Genomic DNA, 23,563 nt, shown 5'->3' with positions numbered 1-23,563 from the left:
ATTCATAGAATACATTCAACTGACTTATGGTGAATCATACAGGAAATGTAGGAAGAAACATCAGGCATACGGAAGCTCCATCTGCCAATTAAATGGCAGTATGTCATAATGGTGACAACATGCATAGGTAATTGTGTGTGAGTAACTGTGTGCAGAGGTAATTGTGTGTAGTTTTCATATGTGTTGTTAGGTTCTAAATAACAGAGTACAAACTGACGGACAAAAAGCTCAAATCAAGATTATTCACCCAATAGGTCAGACATCTGAACAGACAAAGACATGTTCCCACCAGCACAAGTATATCTACCCCACTTTAGGTGAAGTCTCCTCCTTTTCGCTAAACATTACATCTTTATTGCTAGGCAGGATGTTTAGTGATGTGGGTAGTAAACTGTTCCTTCTCCCTTAATGTGACCTGACCTGACCTCGGTCCCCATTCCTCACTAATCCACAGCTCTCCACTGTTATCAGTGACCTCAAACATGTGATTGCCTTTCCCTCACTCAGTAACATTCCAAGCCCCTGGCTCATATCGAACATTTATTGACCCCACCATATACATTCCTCCTACAGATAAGCTTTAACTTCTGGTGTAGCAAGTATTTCAAATTACAACCCAACAATGAAACAAGACTGTGGCCCTTTTCCTTTCCATAGGATACCTGATGTCTAACAATATGTTCTGACAGAACATAAACTTTCTGCAATCCCCTCTCTCTCTTAGTGACTTGATTAAGGATATTTCAAGTTTATAAATCAGAACCCATCAGTGTAATGGTGAGTCCTTTTGTATCTATGTTGACCACAAAATTAGTATTTTATTCCCAATACTACAGTGGTGCTGGTGGTGTGTGAATGTGTGTGTGCACTGTAAAAATAAAAGTTGATTCAACATACAATTGTAAGGCTACCAGCTGCAATAGTATTGTGAGTTTTCTCAACATTTGGGCATATAGCTGAACCAATATACATTCTCATGTTGAAATGTATACTACCAGTCAAAAGTTTGGACATACCTACTCATTCAAGGGTTTTTCTTTATGTTTAATATTTTCTACATTGTTGAACAATAACGAAGACATCAAAACTATGAAATAACACATATAGAATCTTGTAGCAACCAAAAAAGTGTTAAACAAATCAAAATATGTCATATTTGAGATTCTTCAAAGCAGCCACCCTTTGCCTTGATGACAGCTTTGCACAATCATGGCATTCTCTCAACCAGTTTGTTAAAGATTGTCAGCTGGCAGGCAGGCAGACACTGGAATAAGTTGAGTTTGTTGAGTAAACAGACTTCAACACATTAGCTCAAATTCTTGTCATTTTGAAGTCCAAGAACTCACAGAATAATGCTGATTAAGCAATTGGTTAGCTTGGCTTTTTTACATAGTTGCCTTCCAAAGGCAATCTTGAATTTGTAATTTACCTCAACAAGCCTTTTCAAATTCAGCTCACTTTCGAACAGAATTTGTTGAGTAAAAAGCCTTTAACATATTAGATCAAATTCTTGTCATTTTGAAGTTCAATCAACTCACAGAATAAGGTAGATTAAGCAATTCGTTAACTTGGCTTTTTTTACTGTGTGTGTGTGTGTGTGTGTGTGTGTGTGTGTGTGTGTGGCCTTATTCTTCTATCCTCGGGGGGACCTGAAAACCCAAAAGTCCCCAAAGGGATAGTGAATCAATGAAAATGTTTCTGGTATGTACAGGTACTGTATGTACATACAAATAAGTTTCGTGAAAACATGCCTTGGTTTGAAGCTATTGGTAAATTAGGTATCAAGGGATGTATGTAAGGCTATTTTAAACTTAGGGCTTAGGGTTAGAGAAAATAGGATGTTGAATGGAAATCTATTTTAGACCCCCACGAGGATAGAATAATAAATGTGTGTGCTAAAATTCACATCTAAGACTCAACCTATCAAAGGCAGGTCATATCAGATGGATAGAGCATATGAAGTTGAAGTCGGAAGTTTACATACATTTAGGTTGGAGTTATTAAATCTTGTTTTTCAACCACTCCACAAATTTCTTGTTAATAAACTATAGTTTTGGTAAGTCGGTTAGGACATCTACTTTGTGCATGACACAAGTTATTTTTCCAACAACTGTTTACATACAGATTATTTCAATTATAATTCACTGTATCTACATTCCAGTGGGTCAGAAGTTTACATACACTAAGTTGACAGTGCCTTTAAACAGCTTGGAAAATTCCAGAAAATGATGTCATGGCTTTAGAAGCTTCTGATAGGCTTATTGACATCATATGAGTAAATTGGAGGTGTACCTGTGGATGTATTTCAAGGCCTACCTTCAAACTCAGACCCTCTTTGCTTGTCATCATGGGAAAATCAAAAGATATCAGCCAAGACCTCAGAAAGAAAATTATAGACCTCCACAAGTCTGATTCATCCTTGGGAGCAATTTCCAAACGCCTGAAGGTACCACGTTCATCTGTACAAGCAATAGTACGCAAGTATAAACACCATGGGACCACGCAGCCGTCATACCGCTCAGGAAGGAGACGTGTTCTGTCTCCTAGAGATTAACGTACTTTGGTGCAAAAAGTGCAAATCAATCCCAGAACAACAGCAAAGGACCTTGTGAAGATGCTGGAGGAAACAGGTACAAAAGTATCTATATCCACAGTAAAATGAGTCCTATATCAACATAACCTGAAAGGCCGCTCAGCAAGGAAGAAGCCACTGCTCCAAAACTGCCATAAAAAAAGCCAGACTACGGTTTGCAACTGCACATGGTGACAAAGATTGTACTTTTTGGAGAAATGTCCTCTGGTCTGGTGAAACAAAAATAGAACTGTTTGGCCATAATGACCATCGTTATGTTTGGAGGAAAAAGGGGGACGCTTGCAAGCCGAAGAACACCATCCCAACTGTGAAGCATGGGGGTGGCAGCATCATGTTGTGCGGGTGCTTTGCTGCAGAAGCACTTCACAAAATAGATGGCTTCATGAGGAATGGAAAATTATGTGGATATATTGATGCAACATCTCACGACATCAGTCAGGAAGTTAAAGCTTGGTCACAAATGGGTCTTCCAAATGGACAATGACCCCAAGCATACTCCCAAAGTTGTGGCAAAATGGCTTAATAAGGACAATAAAGTAAAGGTATTGGAGTGGCCATCACAAAGCCCTGACCTCAATCCTATTGAACATTTGTGGGCAGAACTGAAAAAGTGTGTGCGAGCAAGGAGGCCTACAAACCTGCCTCAGTTACACCAGCTCTGTCAGGAGGAATGGGCCAACATTCACCCAACTTATTGTGGGAAGCTTGTGGAAGGCTACCCGAAACCTTTGACCCAAGTAAAACTATTTAAAGGCAATGCTACCAAATACTAATTGAGTGCATGTAAACATCTGACCCACTGGGAATGTGATGAAAGAAATAAAAGCTGAAATAAATCATTCTCTCTACTGATATTCTGACTTTTCACATTCTTAAAATAAATTGGTGATCCTAACTGACTTAAGACAGGGAGTTTTTACTAGGATTAAATGTCAGGAATTGTGAAAAACTTTGTTCAAATGTACACTGCTCAAAAAAATAAAGGGAACACTTAAACAACACAATGTAACTCCAAGTCTATCACACTTCTGTGAAATCAAACTGTCCACTTAGGAAGCAACACTGATTGGCAATACATTTCACATGCTGTTGTGCAAATGGAATAGACAACAGGTGGAAATTATAGGCAATTAGCAAGACACCCCCAATAAAGGAGTGGTTCTGCAGGTGGTGACCACAGACCACTTCTCAGTTCCTATGCTTCCTGGCTGATGTTTTGGTCACTTTTGAATGCTGGCAGTGCATTCACTCTAGTGGTAGCATGAGACGGAGTCTACAACCCACACAAGTGGCTCAGGTAGTGCAGCTCATCCAGGATGGCACATCAATGCGAGCTGTGGCAAGAAGGTTTGCTGTGTCTGTCAGCGTAGTGTCCAGAGCATGGAGGCGCTACCAGGAGACAGGCCAGTACATCAGGAGACGTGGAGGAGGCCGTAGGAGGGCAACAACCCAGCAGCAGGACCGCTACCTCCGCCTTTGTGCAAGGAGGAGCAGGAGAAGCACTGCCAGAGCCCTGCAAAATGACCTCCAGCAGGCCACAAATGTGCATGTGTCTGCTCAAACGGTCAGAAACAGACTCCATGAGGGTGGTATGAGGGCCCAACGTCCACAGGTGGGGGTTGTGCTTACAGCCCAACACCGTGCAGGACGTTTGGCATTTGCCAGAGAACACCAAGAGTGGCAAATTCGCCACTGGCGCCGTGTGCTCTTCACAGATGAAAGCAGGTTCACACTGAGCACGTGACAGACGTGACAGAGTCTGGAGACGCCGTGGAGAACGTTCTGCTGCCTGCAACATCCTCCAGCATGACCGGTTTGGCGGTGGGTCAGTCATGGTATGGGGTGGCATTTCTTTGGGGGGCTGCACAGCCCTCCATGTGCTCGCCAGAGGTAGCCTGACTGCCATTAGGTACCGAGATGAGATCCTCAGACCCCTTGTAAGACCATATGCTGGTGCGGTTGGCCCTGGGTTCCTCCTAATGCAAGACAATGCTAGACCTCATGTGGCTGGAGTGTGTCAGCAGTTCCTGCAAGAGGAAGGCATTGATGCTATGGACTGGCCCACCCATTCCCCAGACCTGAATCCAATTGAGCACATCTGGGACATCATGTCTCGCTCCATCCACCAACGCCACGTTGCACCACAGACTGTCCAGGAGTTGGCGGATGCTTTAGTCCAGGTCTGGGAGGAGATCCCTCAGGAGACCATCCGCCACCTCATCAGGAGCATGCCCAGGCGTTGTAGGGAGGTCATACAGGCACGTGGATGCCACACACACTACTGAGCCTCATTTTGACTTGTTTTAAGGACATTACATCAAAGTTGGATCAGCCTGTAGTGTGGTTTTCCACTTTAATTTTGAGTGTGACTCCAAATCCAGACCTCCATGGGTTGATAAATTGGATTTCCATTGATTATTTTTGTGTGATTTTGTTGTCAGCACATTCAACTATGTAAAGAAAAAAGTATTTAATAAGATTATTTCTTTCATTCAGATCTAGGATGTGTTGTTTAAGTGTTCCCTTTATTTTTTTGAGCAGTATATTTGGCTAAGGGGTATGTATACTTCCGACCTCAACTGTACATGTGTGTAAAAGATTTTCGGACTGTCACGCTTTAGATTTTTGTATTGCATTTGCATTCCAATTAGGACCTTTTTTTTCTTTCATACCAGATATCAAATTACTCTAGGCTCGTTAACACAGTCTCACTCCAATATAAATCCATCTCAATCAGATCCATCTCAGTCAAAATCATCTCAGTCAAATGACCAGAGTACTGCATTCTAAGCCGAAATAGTAAAGATTTCTTAAACTCTCCCACTCAAACGTCACGTCCATAAATTGACAATGCTGAGTGGTTGCTTAGCAATTGGAGAGATAAATAAGTAGCAGGTTAAGTTTCTTAGCAACAGGAAGTGTGTGTAGGTGTGGATGGAAGGGGCGTATGTCTTGTGAAAGCTTTTGTCATTCAAAAATGCAGCAGAAGCTATATACAGAGAACATAGAAGTACACTAGAGACATGGTTAACTCAGCAGGGACATATTGTCCAGTGCCTTAATAAAGTATTCATACCTCTTGACTTTTTCCACGTTTTGTTGTGTTACAGCCTGAATCAAAAAATATATAACATTTAGATTTTGTGTCACTCATTTACACACAATATTCCATAACGTCAAAGTGGAATTATATTTTTAGAAATGTTTACAAATAAATTAAAAGTGAAAAGCTGAAATGTCTTGAGTCAATAAGCTTCAACCCTTTTCTTTTTGGCAAGTCTAAATAAGTTCAGGAATAAAATGTGCTCAGCAATTCACATAAGTTGCATGGACTCACGCTGTGTGCAATAACAGTGTCTAAGATGATATGATTTTTAAATAACTACCCCATCTCTGTACCCCTCACATACAATTATCTGTAAGGTCCCTCAGTCGAGCAGTGAATGTTAAGCACAGATTCAACCACAAATACCAGAGAGGTTTTCCAATGGTTTGCAAAGGAAGGCACTTATTGGAAAGGTAAAAAAAGCAGATATTGAAATATCCCTATGAGTATGGTGTAGTTACAAGTTACACTTTGGATGGTGTATCAATAAACACAATCACTACAAAGATACAGGTTCCCTTCCTAACTCAGTTGCCGGACGACGGAAACCGCTCAGGGATTTCACCATAAGGCCCATGGTGATTTTAAAACAGTTACGGAGTTTAATGGCTGTGATAACAAATAACTAAGAATGGATCAAATACATTGTAGTTACACCAAAACATAAATGACAGAGTGAAAAGTAGGAAGCCTTTACAGAATAAAATATTCCAAAACATGCATCCTGTTTGCAATAAGGCACTAAAGTAATACGGCAAAACATGTGGCAAAGAAATTCACGTTTTGTCTTAAATGCAAAGTGTTGTGTTGGATTGGCCCCAAACATATCACTGAGTACCACTCTTCATATTTTCAAGCATGGTGGTGGCTGCATCAGGTTATGGGTATGCTTGTCATTGGCAAGGTAGTTTTTTTAGGATAAAAAGAAACAGAATAGAGCTAAACTCAGGAAAAATCCTAGAAGAAAACTTTGTTCCGTCAAGTTTCCAACAGACACTGGGGTACAAAAACACCTTTCAACGGGACAAATACCTAAAACACAAGGCCAAGATGACATTGAATGTTCCTAAGGGGCCTAATTACTGTTGTGACTTAAATCAGCTTGAAAATCTATGGCAAGAGTAGAAAATGGCTGTCTACCAATGCACAACAAACAACTTGACAGAGCTTGAAAATGTTTTAAAGAATAATGGGCAAATATTGTACAATCCAGGTGTGCAAAGCTCTTAGAGACATACTCAGAAATAGTCACAGCTGTAATCACTGCGATTCTACCATACATATATATTAGTGCTTTATTTTCCATAATTTTTCAACAAAGAAATTTTTTTCCTCCACTTTCACATACAGAGTATTTTGTGTCGATCGTTGACAACATTTTTTCCTCAATTAAATCAATTTTAATCCCACTTTGCAACACAACGAAATGTGTAAAAGGCAAGGGGTATGAATACATCCTGAAAGCATTTGTGCATAACCTCCCACTTGACCTAATGTGCTATACAGGCCAACAGAGTCCACCAAATGTTTAAATGTTTTTCATATACTGTAGATAGAATGAAATATTCATAGAAATCATAAAATCCAATGTCTATAATGTTGTTTTGCAGCTATGGAAAATGCAAGCTATAGTTTACATAGTTGCTCATTTCTCTTCCAGGGTCAGTTTGCCCCCTTATGAGTTTACTGGTCTATTGTGCATGCAGGGGTGGAAGTAGGCTATCCGTAATAGTAAATCATGAGAGCACAGAAAGTTTGCAAGAGCCCCTCGGAACCATAAAAAAATGGTCATCATTGTTTAGTCAGTGCATTTTCCCAATGCAGTCCAATCAAATCAAGCTGTGCATACAAACTGAACAATAATGGTGAGAAGATTTTTCAGGTAAAACTAATTTAGCTAGTTTAGTTCTAGAAGTATCGTGAAAGAGAGGAATGTTTTTTTTTCAAAGCGGTGATGCAATGCAAGCTTTGTTTCCCCAGGATGGCAGAGGTGGCAGTGTATAAAAACTCTGCCTCGAACTTGAGGAAACATTGTAGAGGTAAGATAACAAGCTAAAATGATTTAGCTATGGATGACTTTAGAAGGTAGAGTATAGCAAGCTGTCTAATAGTCTAACTTACAGTGGCTTGCGAAAGTATTCACCCCGTTGGCATTTTTCCTTTCCTATTTTGTTGCCTTACAACCTAGAATTAAAAATGATTTTTTTGGGGGGGTTGTATCATTTGATTACACAACATGTCAACCACTTTGAAGATGCAAAATATGTTTTCTTGTGAAACAAATAAGAAATAAGACAAAAAACCGGAAAACTTGAGTGTGCATAACAAGTCAATACTTTGTAGAGCCACCTTTTGCAGCAATTACAGCTGCAAGTCTCTTGGGGTATGTCTCTATAAGCTTGGCACATCTATCCACTAGGATTTTAGCTCCTTCAAGTTGGATGGGTTCTGCTGGTGTACAGCAATATTTAAGTCATACCACAGATTCTCAATTGGATTGAGGTCTGTGCTTTGACTAGGCCATTCCAAGACATTTATATGTTTCCCCTTAAACCACTCGAGTGTTGCTTTAGCAGTATGCTTAGGGTCATTGTCCTGCTGGAAGGTGAACCTCCGTCCCAGTCTCAAATTTAGGGAAGACTGAAACAGGTTTCCCTCAAGAATTTCCCTGTATTTAGCACCATTCATCATTCCTTCAGTTCTGACCAATTTCCCAGTCCCTGATGATGAAAAACATCCCTACAGCATGATGTTGCCACCACCATGCTTCACTGTGGGGATGGGGTTATCAGGGTGATGAGAGGTGTTGGGTTTGCGCTAGACATAGCGTTTTCCTTGATGGCCAAAAAGCTGACCAGAGTACCCCTTCTTCAATATGTTTGGGGAGTCTCCCACATGTCTTTTGGCAAACACCAAATGTGTTTGCTTATTTTCTTCTTTAAGCAATGGCTTTTTTATGGCCACTCTTCTGTAAAGCCCAGCTCTGTGGAGTGTACAGCTTAAAGCTGTCCTATGGAGAGATACTCCAATCTCTGCTGTGGAGTTTTGCAGCTCCTTCACGGTTATCTTTGGTCTCTTTGTTGTCTCTCTGATTAATGCCCACCTTGCCTGGTCTGTGAGTTTTTGATGGGCGGCCCTCTCTTGGCAGGTTAGTTGTGGTGCCATATTCTTTCAATTGTTTAATAATGGATTTAATGGTACTCTAGGTCTGTGTTCGGGATATTGTAATTTCAGTGATATGATGAACTAAGTTGCCATAGATTGCATAATTAGCAGAAATATTCAACATGTGTATGTTGTTTATTTGCCACTATACATGTTGTCTACCTGAAGCCTCATCTTGACACAATAACAGATGATAAGACAACGCAACAGAGGCAGCATTCATCTTATGAAGAGGATTTCTTCTCATCACTGATGCTCAAAAGGTCATAAGATACCTTGCCTGTGAGTCAGACAAGATACACTTGCTTCATTTCTTTGCCATACATAAAGGAGCTGTCCTTCAAAATCAACACAGGCCTACCTGCCTCTGCCACCCGTGGGTGTCTTTTTAGCTGTGTTGGACTGCTCTTCACTGCAAAGCGAGCCAGGATAGACTAGATTCACTTTGAAAATCAGCGCCTGCTGAAACTGAACAGCAAATTCAGAGAGAAGTGAAAGCATTAGAACATAACTACTGTTGCTCAAGGAACACTACTTAAGAAATACAAAATTAGTTTATAATTCAATATATTTGAATTGCTTTGAATGTTTAATTTATTTTGAAATATTAATAGTATTGACATAATTCTTCATTTTTTATTTACAGATGTGCATCGCTGCAACTCAAACATTAAATGAACGTAGTTCCTACTGTACATCAGGGGTCTCTAACAGGTTGATCGCGAGCTGGCTGCCCACCTATCAGTAACACGCCAAACTACTGAAAATACATGCAATTTTCACGTGTTCCACCGCAAAGTGTCATAAACAAATTTCACAAGTACGACACCGCAACCTCCCGGCTATAATCTGAACAATGCAACATTTATATCGGCACAAGGCAAGACCCAAATGCAGACACAGGAGGCAGATGGTTGAGCTCCGATATTTATTAGAACAAAAGGGTAGGCAAAAGACAGGCGAGAGTTCATAAACTAGGTCCGAGTCCAAACAAAACAATGGGAAAGGCAGGCTCGAGATCAGAACAGGCATAGTGGTCAGGCAGGCAGATGTGGCGTCAGGACAGGCAAGGGTTAAAACCAGGAGGGCTAGGGGGGAAACCAGAGACTGGGGAAAATGTAGGCGCTAGGCAACCCGCTGGTTGACTTGGCAAAACACAACAAACTGGCACAGAGAGACAGGAAAAACAGGGATAAATACACAGGGAACTAATGGGGAAAACAGGTGACACCTGTAGGTGGGTGGAGTCAATCACAAAGACAGGTGAAACAGATCAGGGCGTGACAACATTGACATTATCCCACCCCTTGTTAACCACTATTTGCTTAAAAAGCCAAATCTAATACATTATCTGCTAATTAATTTCCAGCAATATTGCCCCTGTCTGTCTGTGTGGTGAGCGCGTTTGTCTATCACTCCGTGTGTAGCCAGTTGATGTGATAACAGTCTTGGGTTGATAGAAATACTTTCCGCCATAACCTTTTCAATTAAATGTTTACTGCAGAAGTACATTATATCATGAGTAAGTCCAGTATATTATTTGTGTCTATTATTTGCAAACTTTGCCATAAAATGAGCAGCAGCAGCACACCCATCAATAGACCGGCACATTAGACGGCACATTCCTCACTTGTTAGATGCACAATTAAATGGCCAGATGCTCAATTAAAGGGGAATTACACTGAATCTAAATTGTTAGTTTTCTTCAAGAATGAAAAAAAAGTCTGCCTTATGATTTGATTAACATGGACTCAGAACATCCAATCCCGTTGCTTCTATATGAACAATTGTTATTTTGAGAGTTTAAAAAAAATCTGAAACCAGGAAAAATGTAAACTAAGAAAACAGAATTTGGGAAAATATAAAACATCATTCAGTGGAAAAAAATCCCTGATATTATAGGGCCCCCTTTAGAATTGTTTATTAACCATTATTTTACCAAGTACAGTATATTGATAGAACACATAGTGCATTACTTTCTCTTGAACACTAAGGACCCAGGGAAGAGTTGCAGGGGAGAGGAGAAGAATGTTTGCCCATTTGAAAGCCAGTACCAAGTCGATGTGCAGGGGTACAAGGTAATTGTGTAACAACGTCCAGGTAACCTTAGCAAAATATTTTGGGAAAAGTGACTATATTACTTTTACTCTGAGTACTTTTTAAATGAACCTACTTTTTAGTTTTACATTAGTCATTTTTTACACCAGCAATTTTATTTGTACTTGAGTAAAACTTCATTAAAGTAACAGTACTAGGATATTTCAGTACGCTTTCCACCCCTGTGTGCATGTACATTGTTGCATGCTTCTTTTTATGGTAACATTTTGGTCTCTTGTGTGTTCAAAATAGTAATTTCTTCTCTTCCCCAGTCCATGACTTGAGGACACACACATTGCACATATTTTCTCTAGTCCAACACGATCACATCTGATTTAAAGAGATTTTTTGCGATTTTGCCAATCAGGCCCCTTTTTCTACTTACGCAGATGAAATCATGTGTACCATTTTTATGTCTCAGTGTGCAGTATGAAGGAAGTTGAAGGTAGTTTCTGGAGCCATCGCTAACTAGCGTTAGCGCAATCACTGGGTCTCTACATGAGCAGCAAGAAAAAAGGGTTTTAAATGCCAAGATTTCGATCTATCCCTTTAACTGTGCTTGTCCAGATTGAATATACAAATAAACTAAACTAAACAAGCATATCTGGTTGAATCAGTTGGAACCAAAATGATGCAGTTCAGGGAAGTGATTGAGAAACCTTGTTAGACTTGAGTTTTGGAAGTCAAATCCACCCTCCTAAAGCTGTCAAAAAGAGTGAGATAGGCCTGTCACAGCCATTTGATTGAAGGGATAAATTACATAGGCAATGTAGAGAAAACCCTCTCTGAAACCGCACAATCTCTCCCGCGCTCTCTCTCCATCTCTCATATTCTTCTCCATTTATTCTTCACTGTATTTCTTATGCATTCTGAAATAGAAAGATCAATTACTTTCTCAAAATAATTCATACACAGTAAATCAAGGATAGTTGAAATCACAGTGTTAAAAATATTAGGGTTATATTGACTCCACTGGGAGTTAGCTTAACCCTCAGGAAGAGTATAATGGAGATCATTGGGATAGTGTGCTTTTATCTCTATTAAGAGTAACAAGAGATGGGGAAATACATTCATGGAGTTATCAACAGATGTGGGAGGGGCCTCATTTGACATTTTTTCCAGCATGCTTTGTTGTAGGTTGATATTTCAAATTGTTTCTTTCAAATCTCTGTTTTCGCAGGTACATTGATTGTTTTTGATCTTATGCTACACAAAAATGAGAAACATACAGTTTTATAAATTAATCCCATCTGGAAGTACTTTAATTTATAGCAACCGTTAGTTAGATAGTTATTCCAGTAAATATAGTTTAGGATTTCAGCTGTTATATTGCCTTATTTTCTTCTCTATTTTGACAGGTATTTTAAATGGAAGTTGGGGGCTGATGTGAAAGTGATGGAAATCTTACTGCTAGTTGGATCTAAAAGAGATTGGGAATCATATTTCAAAACACAATCATTTGACACATTAAGAAACATTCAAGTAAAGCTTTACAGCCTTAGAACTCAATGTAAGTAAAGTGAAAGTGCTCTGCTGAAGTTGATTGTTAATTCAAAACAACACAGAAAAGTCTAAAATGTCAAGAGAGTTGATTAAAAACGACACTGAATATAGTCGTTATTATATTAACAACATTACGTTTTTATGATGAACATCACAATTATCCAAACCACAAGCTAGAACTAGCACATTTTCATTTCACTGGAAGAATCGGGAAGTTAATTGTTTGCTCATAGTGAACCACAAAGTCCGGCAGTCATAGAGAATGCTGATACCGCTCGCTGAGTAGAGGGGGGTGTGCTCAAAAACTGGAATAATGGCATTGTTTACTTCAAACGACCAGTAATCTCAGAATTTCTCTAGGAAAGATTTTTTGTAAAACATTGGTTTTTCACTGTCATCATGCCCATGTGGTGTTCTGTGCCTGGCTGTGCTGATTACAAATAAGTGTGATGATGAGTTATCTACCACCATTCTACGTGCCAGAGATTCACCCGATTCTGCAAGTGGCTTGCGGCTATCTTAGCTAACTTTACAGTCCTGTATTGAACTCTGAAAGCCATCAGCTAAATCATCTAGCTATCTTTTGGTTTTCACACTTTCAATCAATTTTGCCTATGCCGTGGTAGTCACTGCTAGACTGGTAGCTACCTTCAGCAGAGTAAACATGTTTGTTTGTTCTAAGTTTGACTGACATTAACTAACATAAGCTAGCTAATGTTACCAAAAAAATTGTATCTAAATTTGGTAGCCATCTATTTCACCCTTGTCTGGAAAACACTCCTTTACTAAAAATAGTATTGTCAAAATAGATAACTCACTCTCTGTTTGTTGGTAGCAATGATGAATGTGTATCATTTTACCTTCATTTAACTAGGCAAGTTAGTTAAGAACAAATTCTTATTTACAATGATGGCCTAGGAGCAGTGGGTTAACTGCCTTGTTCAAGGGCAGAACAACAGATATTTTCCTTGCCAGCTCGGAGATTTGATCTAGCGACCTTTCGGTTACTGGCCCAACACTCTAACCACTAGGCTACCTGCCGCCCTGTATAAATTGTCTATGGTTGGTTCTCAGCTGGCTAGCAATCTTGCTGCCAATTTAGTGACACTAGTTAGCTAACAGCAAGCTGACAATATTGAAATTGATATGCTTAGCTAGCCAGTCTAATAGAGATCAATACAATTAGTTAAATTGTGTATTGTTGTATATTTTGCTGTATATTTTGTTGTATATGATTCCACCAACATGCACTTCCAACCCCTAGCTCTGCACAATATTAAAATATTTACAAGCTGACGGCTAAGAATACTGTAGCTACATTTACAGTAAGCATGGTATAATCATTAATTGGGTAGTGTTTGTATGGTTTGCGTTTGTGTTATGGGGTTACAGGTGGTTAGAGGTAGCCTGGGGACCACAAAGTACCTTCCAGACCATGTAATCATGGTCTACCTCTTCTCTTTTTACCTTTTCCTTTTGTAAAACTCAGGTTATCTGGAGTCATTCCACAGTGCCCTAATGAAAAATTCCCCAAAGTGGGGGCATTTTGGGTACACAAGCATAAGGGAGCGGACACACCTTGCGGTTATGGAGCACACCAAGATTGTGGAACAGAAACCAGCAAGAGACACTGTCAAAGTCAATGAGCTGTGGGAGGTTTAGACAGTACTTTGAGATGAGGAAACGGGTGTTGGTTGTGCAGGGTTGACAGTACATTTAATTGCTATATGAGACCAATTGAGGTGCCATTTCTCCTCAATACACAACAATTCATACTGTGTTAGAACTGCCTTCCTAAAACTTTTCACACCTTCTTTAACCCCCCAGCCCATTCACTTTGTTGACTGATCTTTCCTCTCAAAAGCAGCTCCCACACTGTCCCTAAGCAATACGCTAGCCAATCCCATTCGGTTGACACCTTTATCAAGAGGACCAAACAGTTGGTGGTTAAGAAGCTCTACACCACTACAGTCAGAATCTTATCCAGCTGGCCGTTCACCGCAGACAGGCCCATCGCCATAAGCACAAATAGTCTCAACTTCCCCAGCCCACCATTGCCAGTGTACCAAAGCCGGATAAAGGACTATGGCTTCTCAGCATAAGATCATGTTGAACAGGTGTCTCCAAACCTGTTCCTGGAGAGCTACCCTCCTGTAGATGTTTGCTCCAATCCCAGTTGTAACCAACCTGGTTAAGCTTATCAATAAACTAATTATTTGAATCAGGGGTGCTACTGAAGATTACGGTTGGAGTGAAAACCTACAGGACAGTAGCTCTCCAGGAACAGGGTTGGAGAGCCCTGATGTAGAACCACCATAAAAAATATATGGATATTTTCTATTAATCTTCTAAATTTGACTGTCCTTATGGATTCACAGAATATATTTATATAAGCTGTACAGGGGTAGCATCAAACAGATGACAGACATTCAGATATCCAAATTATGGTTGTTTATTTGTCAAAATCTAAAATACAGGAGATTGTACACTATTTAATGCTAACTCAAGATAACTGTGTATCAACATTATATGGTAAAAGTAACAAACAAAAAAATGACATGAACAGTGTAGTACAGTTCAGTGTGTCCGAGTGTGTCTCAGGTGTAGAGACACACAAGTGCAGAGATTAGTAGTTACAGATTGTTACACCAGATAATGTGACTATTCCAACGATTTTTGCCTACATCTTATAGGAAAAATAACTTACTTAGCTAGGCACTGTATATGTGATCTGCCCTCTTGGTGCTTGTATCGGCTGTAACTGAGCTTCTAACGTTAGCTAACTCCAACTCTTTGTTTTCGAATCCTCCTCACTATATTTTCCGGTTGAAACATGTATAATTGAATGTCATCATGTAGCTAATAAACTCAGCAGGACACTATCTTTCAAAGATAATTCGTAAAAATCCAAATAACTTCACAGATCTTCATTGCAAAGGGTTTAAACACGGTTTCCCATGCTTGTTCAATGAACCATAAACAATTAATGAACATGCACCTGTTGAACAGTCATTGAGACACTAACACCTTACAGACAGTAGGAAATTAAGGTCACAGATAAGAAAACTTAGGACACAAAAGAGGCCTTTCTACTGACTCTGAAAAACACCAAAAGAAAGATGCCCATGGTCCCTGCTCATCTGTGTGAACGTGCCTTAGGCATGCTGCAAGGAGGCATGAGGACTGCAGATGTGGCTAGGGCAATAAATTGCAACGTCTGTACTGTACTGAACTGTCTGTACTGTCTGTACTAAGACAGCGCTACAGGGAGACAGGACGGACAGCTGATCGTCCTCGCAGTGGCAGACCACGTGTAATAACACCTGCACAGGATCGGTACATCCGAACATCACACTTTTTTTTTATATATATTTTTTTTATCTTTATTTTAACAGGGAAAACAGACTTGAGACCTGGATCTCTTTTACGGCTGTGCCCTGTGTAAACATGTTGACATGTACAGTTTTAGGCATACAGACAAGAACATTTCAAACATACAAAACAAAGACACAATTCAACAGAAACAATCACAGACAACATCATATTGATCCTCCATAACATTTTTTAAATGGGCAAGGGACACCAGAGTGTCTAACTTAAGTTGGATTTGCAGTTTGTTCCATAAATAAGGCACAAAGGAACTAAAGGCAGTCCTACCCAACTCTGTGGAGACCGCAGGAGTCTCTAATGTAATCCACATCTGTGATCTGGTTTTAAAATGTGTATATCTAGTGGAAATTAATGATGATATATATGGAGGTAGTTTTAAAAGAAGCGCTTTATAAATAAACAAGAGAGCATGTTGCTCTCGCCTCACAGATAGAGAGGCCCAACCCACATGTTGATATAGGATACAGTGATGAGTTTTGTAACTATCACCCGTGATAAACCTGAGTGCACAATGGTAAATAGCATCCAGTGGTTTTAATGTGTTTGCCGATGCATGCATATAGATAATATCACCATAATCTAAAACGGACATAAAAGTAGCCTGCACAATTTGTTTTCTATTTACAAAGGACAGACAAGCCCTGTTTCTGTAAAGGAACCCTATCTTGAATTTGAGCTTTTTTCCCAATTCAGTAACATGTTTTTTAAAAGAAACCTATCATCTAACCATACCCCTAAATATTTATATGCAGAGACCTGTTTGATTTGAGTACCATACAAGCTAGTGATTACAAAAGTGTTTCTAACTGAGAGTTTAGACCTAGAAAAAAACATGACATTGGTTTTCTTAGCGTTTAAAACAAGTTTAAGCTGTAAAAGAGACCCCTGTCCTAAAATCAGACTCCAACTGCATTAAAGCTTGGTCCGCTGTTGGAGCAATAGAGTACATCACTGTGTCATCTGCATATAAATGGAATTTACAATATCTGACATCATCACCAATGTTGTTTATATAAAGTGAGAACAATAGTGGGCCAATTATTGAACCCTGAGGGACCCCTTTAAGTAACTGTAAGGAGTCAGACTTGACCCCGTCGACCATGACGGCCTGAGTTCTATCTTTAAGATAGTCATAAAACCATCGGCAGGCATCAGTGCCCACTCCTATAGATGACAGCTTACTCAAAAGGATAGCATGGTCTACAGTGTCAAAAGCTTTTGACAAATCTACAAACAACGCAGCACAGTGCTTTCTATCATCTAAGGCATTTGCAATATCATTTACAACAAGCATAGTGGCCGATGTGGTACTGTGTTTAGATCTAAAACCAGATTGATTGGTGCTAAGAATACTGTTAGCAGAAAGAAAAGACTGTAACTGTTTGTTGACTATAGATTCTAGGATCTTTGCCAGACAAGGGAGCCTAGAGATGGGTTGATAGTTATCCAAATCACTACCGTCACCTCCCTTATGTAATGGCAGAACAAAAGCTGCTTTCCACACCTTAGGGATAATTCCTGTGCTTAATGTTAGATTAAAAATGTGTGTCACTGAACCAGCAATGATAGGTGCAGCACACATAAGTAAGAACGGGTCTAAATTGTCAGCGCCTAAGGATTTCTTAGTATCAATGGCACACAGGGCAGCTAGAACCTCTGCTTCGGTTATTTTCTGCAAACTAAAAACAGGGTTACCATTTTTCAGACTAACGGTTGAAAAGCAAGACGAAAAATCAACTAACTGGCCAGTGCCACAATGGCCACTTTTCTTTTCAAATAAAAAACCAGCAGAGATGAAATGCTTATTAAAAGCATCACAAATATCATTTTTTTCACTTAGGATACAGGAATCTGAGGTAATTTGCTTAGGAAGAGAAACAGCAGAATTCCCCCGTTTCAGTGAATTAACGGTTTTCCAGAATTTTGCAGGATCTCCTGCAGAATCTGTCATAGCATTAAGGAAGTAATTTGATTTTGCCTTTTTGACAGCTGCAGTACAAGTATTTCTCAATTGCCTAAAAAACAGCCAATCAGCTGGAGTACCTGTTTTCCTCGCCAAGGCCCAGGCCCAATTCTTTTGCAGGAAAAGACCTGACAATTCAGGAGAGAACCAAGAACTGGTTCGGTTTCTTACTCTGTGATTCTTAAGCGGCGCATGTTTATCAGACATAGAGGTAACAATAGAAGAGAAAAAAGCAAGGGCTAAAACCGGGTCCAGAAAGCAGCAAGTGGATAAAAACTCAGAGTGATTTAAGTCAAGGGTAAAAGCTTGCTGTGAGAAATGTTTATAATTTCTCTTAGAGATTATACAGGGATCAGAGTGTTTCAGCCTGGTATCTCTAATACAAGCAATAGGGCAGTGGTCACTGATATCATTTGCAAAAACCCCACTGGCTGTGTATTTATGGGGGGTATTTGTTAGAATAATGTCTAGTAGAGTAGATTTTACTGGGTTCTTAAAGTTGGGACGGGTTGGTTTAGTTATCAGCTGAGTTAGATTTAGCTCAGTACAAATGTCTTTTAATTTATCGGATACTGGTGAAAGCCAATCCAGGTTAAAATCTCCCAAAATCAGTAATTCAGAGTTTGCATAATTAGACAGTATATCAGATAATTTGCATAGAGTACAAGGAGGAGCTGAGGGGGGGCGATATACCCCTCCTAGAGTTAAACGAGCATTATTACCAAGTACCAAATTTAAAACTAGACATTCATATTGCTTTGGGACAGAGGTTGATATGGACACAGAAACATTTAAGCAGCATTTTACATAAATCGCGATACCACCACCTCTACCAACTCTATCAGCTCTATAAATATTGTACCCAATCAACTGAACATCTGAATCAGGCACAGAATCACACAGCCACGATTCAGATACAACCAATACGTCAACATTTGATTGTGAGACCAAAATTTCAATAAAATCCAACTTTTGTATCAGGCTTCTAGCATTCAAATGAATTATTCCAATGCCATTGCTACAGGAATTCATATCAGATGGAGTATCCAAGGTAGCACCTGAAGCTGCACTGGATGAGCAATAAACCATTTGAGCTATTGACAGAGCTCAATTTTATGGGGACAAGATTACTACTAACAATACAGGATGGCAACAACAACAACTGCCCTAGTTACACAAGGAACGCGCAATCCCTCCATCAGTGCTCAGACTGTCCACGATAGGCTGAGAGAGGCTGGACTGAGGGTTTGTAGGCATGTTGTAAGGCAGGTCCTCACCAGACATCACTGGCAACAATGTCGCCTATGGGCACAAACCCACTGTCGCTGGAGCAGACAGGACTGGCAAAAAGTGCTCTTCACTGATGAGTCGCGGTTTTGTCTCACCAGGTGTGATGGTCGGATTTGCGTTTATCGTTGAAGGAATGAGCGTTACACCGAGGCCTGTACTCTGGAGCGGGATCGATTTGGAGGTGGAGGGTCCGTCATGGTCTGGGGTGGTGTGTCACAGCATCATCGGACTGAGCTTGTTGTCATTGCAGGCAATCCCAATGCTGTGCGATACAGGGAATTCATCTTCCTCCCTCATGTGGTACCCTTCCTGCAGGCTCATCCTGACATGACCCTCCAGCATGACAATGCCACCAGCCATAATGCTCATTCTGTGCGTGATTTCCTGCAAGACAGGAATGTCAGTGTTCTGCCATGGCTAACGAAGAGCCCGGATCTCAATCCCATTGAGCATGTCTGGGACCTGTTGGATCGGAGGGTGAGGGCTAGGGCCATTCCCCCCAGAAATGTCCGGGAACTTGCAGGTGCCTTGGTGGAAGAGTGGGGTAACACCTCACAGCAAGAACTGGCAAATCTGGTGCAGTCCATGAGGAGGAGATGTACTGCAGTACTTAATGCATCTGGTGGCCACACCAGATACTGACTGTTACTTTTGTCCCCCCCTTTGTTCAGGGACACATTATTCCATTTCTGTAAGTCACATGTCTGTGGAACTTGTTCAGTTCATGTCTCAGTTGTTATGTTCATACAAATATTTACATATGTTAATTTTGCTGAAAATAAACACAGTTAACAGTGAGAGGATGTTTCTTTTTTGCTGAGTTTAGATGCTCCATCGTCAAATTCGTGTTTCATTGCATCTGGTCAGCTCTTTCAGTTTTGCCCAAAGGATTGTTCGTGTCCGTCTCCTTTTCAAAAAAACTCACCTTGGGGGAAGGACGGAGGCAAGAGCATGAAGCACCACCCAACAGAAGTTGTAGTCTTTCAGAGACTGGAAAAAATGTGTCTGCTTGTATATATAGCAATGAATCCGCCAAAAGGAACATCGCTGAAAGACGTCCAATGGCTCTAGCAAACAAGGACGTCCAATGGCTCTAGCGAACAAGGACAACCATATCTACAACCACAAACAACGTGTAGTCCAATCAGTATAACGTAGAGCCTTCAGGAAATGCCACAAAGCAGGACTACTAGTTTTAGATCCCCCCCATCAATACACCAGAAGCCATCATATGGTGTATCATTCAGAGCTTAAAGCCCTGACCTGCCTTTCTCCTGGATAATTATGTGAAATACATCACTGTCCTAGTAATGCCTCAGAAATTATGAAAACAAAGTCAGATTCCCCCAGGGTGAAATTCCCCTTTAAGCATTTTTCTGTGAGCTTGATATTTACTCAATTTTGTATAATTTTAGCAACAAAAAAACCCACCATGACCAGAGTAGTTTTAAGACAAAATGGACAACAACCTCCACTCTCGCTTTGTTCCAACAGTTGATTTTCATATACATACACTTCCGTTAAAAAGTTTGGGGTCACTTAGAAATGTCCTTGTTATTTAAAGAAAAGCAAATTTTTTGTCCATTAAAATAAAATTGATCAGAAATACAGTGTAGACATTGTTAATGTTGTAAGATGGCGCCGGAGCAGAAGGCAGACGTTTTACGTGCCCCCAACCGATTGTGTTTTTTTATTTGTTTATCTGCATTGTTTGTAACTTCTTTTTTTACTAATTTTGTACATAATGACCTAAAATAACTTCTAGACATCAGGACTACGATAACTCACCATGGACTAGCAGAATTATTTTTCTTCTTTCACAACTCTGATGAGCCCGAGGCGGAGGATATATGGCTCCATTGGGAACAGGCCCCGACCCCCGTGATCTGCGTGAAGAGGAGGCAGAGAAAGAGAGGCCGGAGAGTGGGCTTCCTTCTGAGAATTCAGAGGCGACCGAATAAACCCCAACTTCCCTCAATTCTGCTAGCAAACATGCCATCTTTGGACAATAAAATCAACAAGTTACAGGGAAGATTAAACTACCAATGGGACATTAAAAACTGTAACATCTTATGCTTCACAGAGTCGTGGCTGAACGCCGACAATATCAACATACAGATGGCTGGTTATACGATGTACCAGCAGGATGAACAGTGGCGTCTGGTAAGACAAGGGGTGGGGGTCTATGTATTTTTGTAAATAATAGCTTGTGCACTATATCTAAGGAAGTCTTAAGCTATTGCTCGCCCGAGGTTGAGTATACCATGATAAGCTGTAGACAACACTACCTACCGAGAGAGTTCTCATCTGTAATCTTTGTAGATGTTTACATACCACCTGAGTCAGAGGATGGCTCCAAGATCGCTTTGAATGAGCTGTATTCCGTCATAAGCAAACCAGAAAACGTTCACCCAGAGGCGGCGCTCCTAGTAGCCTGGGACATTAATGGAGGGAAACTTAAATCAGTTTTACCAAATTTCTATCAGCATGTTAAATGTGCAACCAGAGGGAAAATAACTCTGGACCATCTATACTCCACACACAGAGACACATACAAAGCTCTCCCTCACCCTCCGTTTGGCAAATCTGACCATAATTCCATCCTCCTGATTCCTGCTTACAAGCTAAAATTAAAACAGGACGCACCAGTGACTCGATCAATAAAAAAGTGGTCAGATGAAGCAGATGCTAAGCTACAGGACTGTTTTCCTAGCACAGACTGGGAAATGTTCCGGGATTATTCCAATGGCATTGAGGAGTACACCACATCTGTCATTGGCTTCAACAATAAGTGCATCGATGAAGTCATCCCCACAGTGACCGTACGTACGTTCATACCCCAACCAGAGCCATGGATTACAGGCAGCATCCGCACTGAGCTAAGGGATAGAGCTTTCAAGGAGCAGGACTCTAACCCGGAAGCTTGTCAGAAATCCTGCTATGCCCTCCGACAAACCATCAAACAGGCAAAGCATCAATACAGGACTAAGATCGAGTCATACTACACCGGCTCTGACGCTTGTCGAATGTGGCAGGGCTTGCAAACCATTACAGACTACAAAGGGAAGCACAGCCGAGAGCTGCCCAAGACACGAGCCTACCAGACAAGCTAAACTACTTCTATGCTCGCTTCGAGGCAAATAACACTGAAACATGCATGAGAGCACCAGCTGTACTGGAAGACTGTGTGATCATGCACTCCGCAGCCGATGTGAGTAAAACCTTTAGACAGGTCAACATTCACAAATCTGCAGGGCCAGACGGATTACCAGGACGTGTACTGCAAGCATGCGCTGACCAACTAGCAAGTGTCTTCACTGACATTTTCAACCTCTCCCTGTCCAAGTCTGTAATACCAACATGTTTTAAGCAGACCACCATAGTGCCTGTGCTCAAGAACACTAAGGTAACCTGTTTAAATGACTACCGACCCCGGGCCTATGACTAGCACCCCGGCCGCCCTACAATCTAAGCTAGATGCCCTCAATCTCACATAAATTATCAAGGAACCTACCAGGTACAACCCTAAATCCATAAACACAGGCACCCTCATTGATATCATCCTGACCAACCTGCCCTCTAAATACACCTCTGCTGTCTTCAACCAGGATCTCAGCGATCACTGCCTTATTGCCTGCGTCCGTAATGGGTCCACGGTCAAACGACCACCCCTCATCACTGTCAAACGCTCCCTAAAGCACTTCAGCGAGCAGGCCTTTATAATCAACATGGCCCGGGTATCCTGGAAGGATATTAACCTCATTCTGTCAGTAGAGGATAGGATGCCTTGTTATTCTTTAAATGTGCTTTCCTCACCATCTTAAATAAGCATGCCCCATTCAATAAATGTAGAACTAAGAACTCATATAGCCCTTGGTTCACTCCAGACTTGACTGCCCCTGACCAGCACAAAAACATCCTGTGGCGTACTGCACTAGCATTGAATAACCCCCGCGATATGCAACTTTTCAGGGAAGTTAGGAACCAATATACACAGGCAGTTAGAGTCCATGGAGAATAAGAGCACCTCCTCCCAGCTGCCCACTGCACTGATGCTAGGAAACACTGTCCCCACCGATAAATCCACGATAGTTGAGAATTTCAATAAACATTTTTCTACGGCTGGCCACACTTTCCATCTGGCTACCCCTACCCCGGTCAACAGCCCTGCACCCCCCACAGCAACTTGCCCAAGCCTCCCCCATTTCTCCTTCACCCAAATCCAGATAGCTGATGTTCTGAAAGAGTTGCAAAATCTGGACCCCTACAAATCAGGCGGGCTAGACAATCTGGACCCTCTCTTTCTAAAATTATCTGTTGAAATTGTTGCAACCTCTAATAGTAGCCTGTTCAACCTCTTTTGTATCGTCTGAGATCCCCAAAGATTGGAAAGCTGTCGCAGTCATCCCCCTCTTCAAAGGGGAGACACTCTAGACCCAAACTGTTACAGACCTAA

The sequence above is a fragment of the Salmo salar genome, chromosome 21, assembly GCF_965601325.2.
Source record: "Salmo salar chromosome 21, fSalSal1, whole genome shotgun sequence".
In the NCBI taxonomy this organism is placed as follows: Eukaryota; Metazoa; Chordata; class Actinopteri; order Salmoniformes; family Salmonidae; genus Salmo; species Salmo salar.
Note: the sequence above shows the minus strand (reverse complement) of the source record.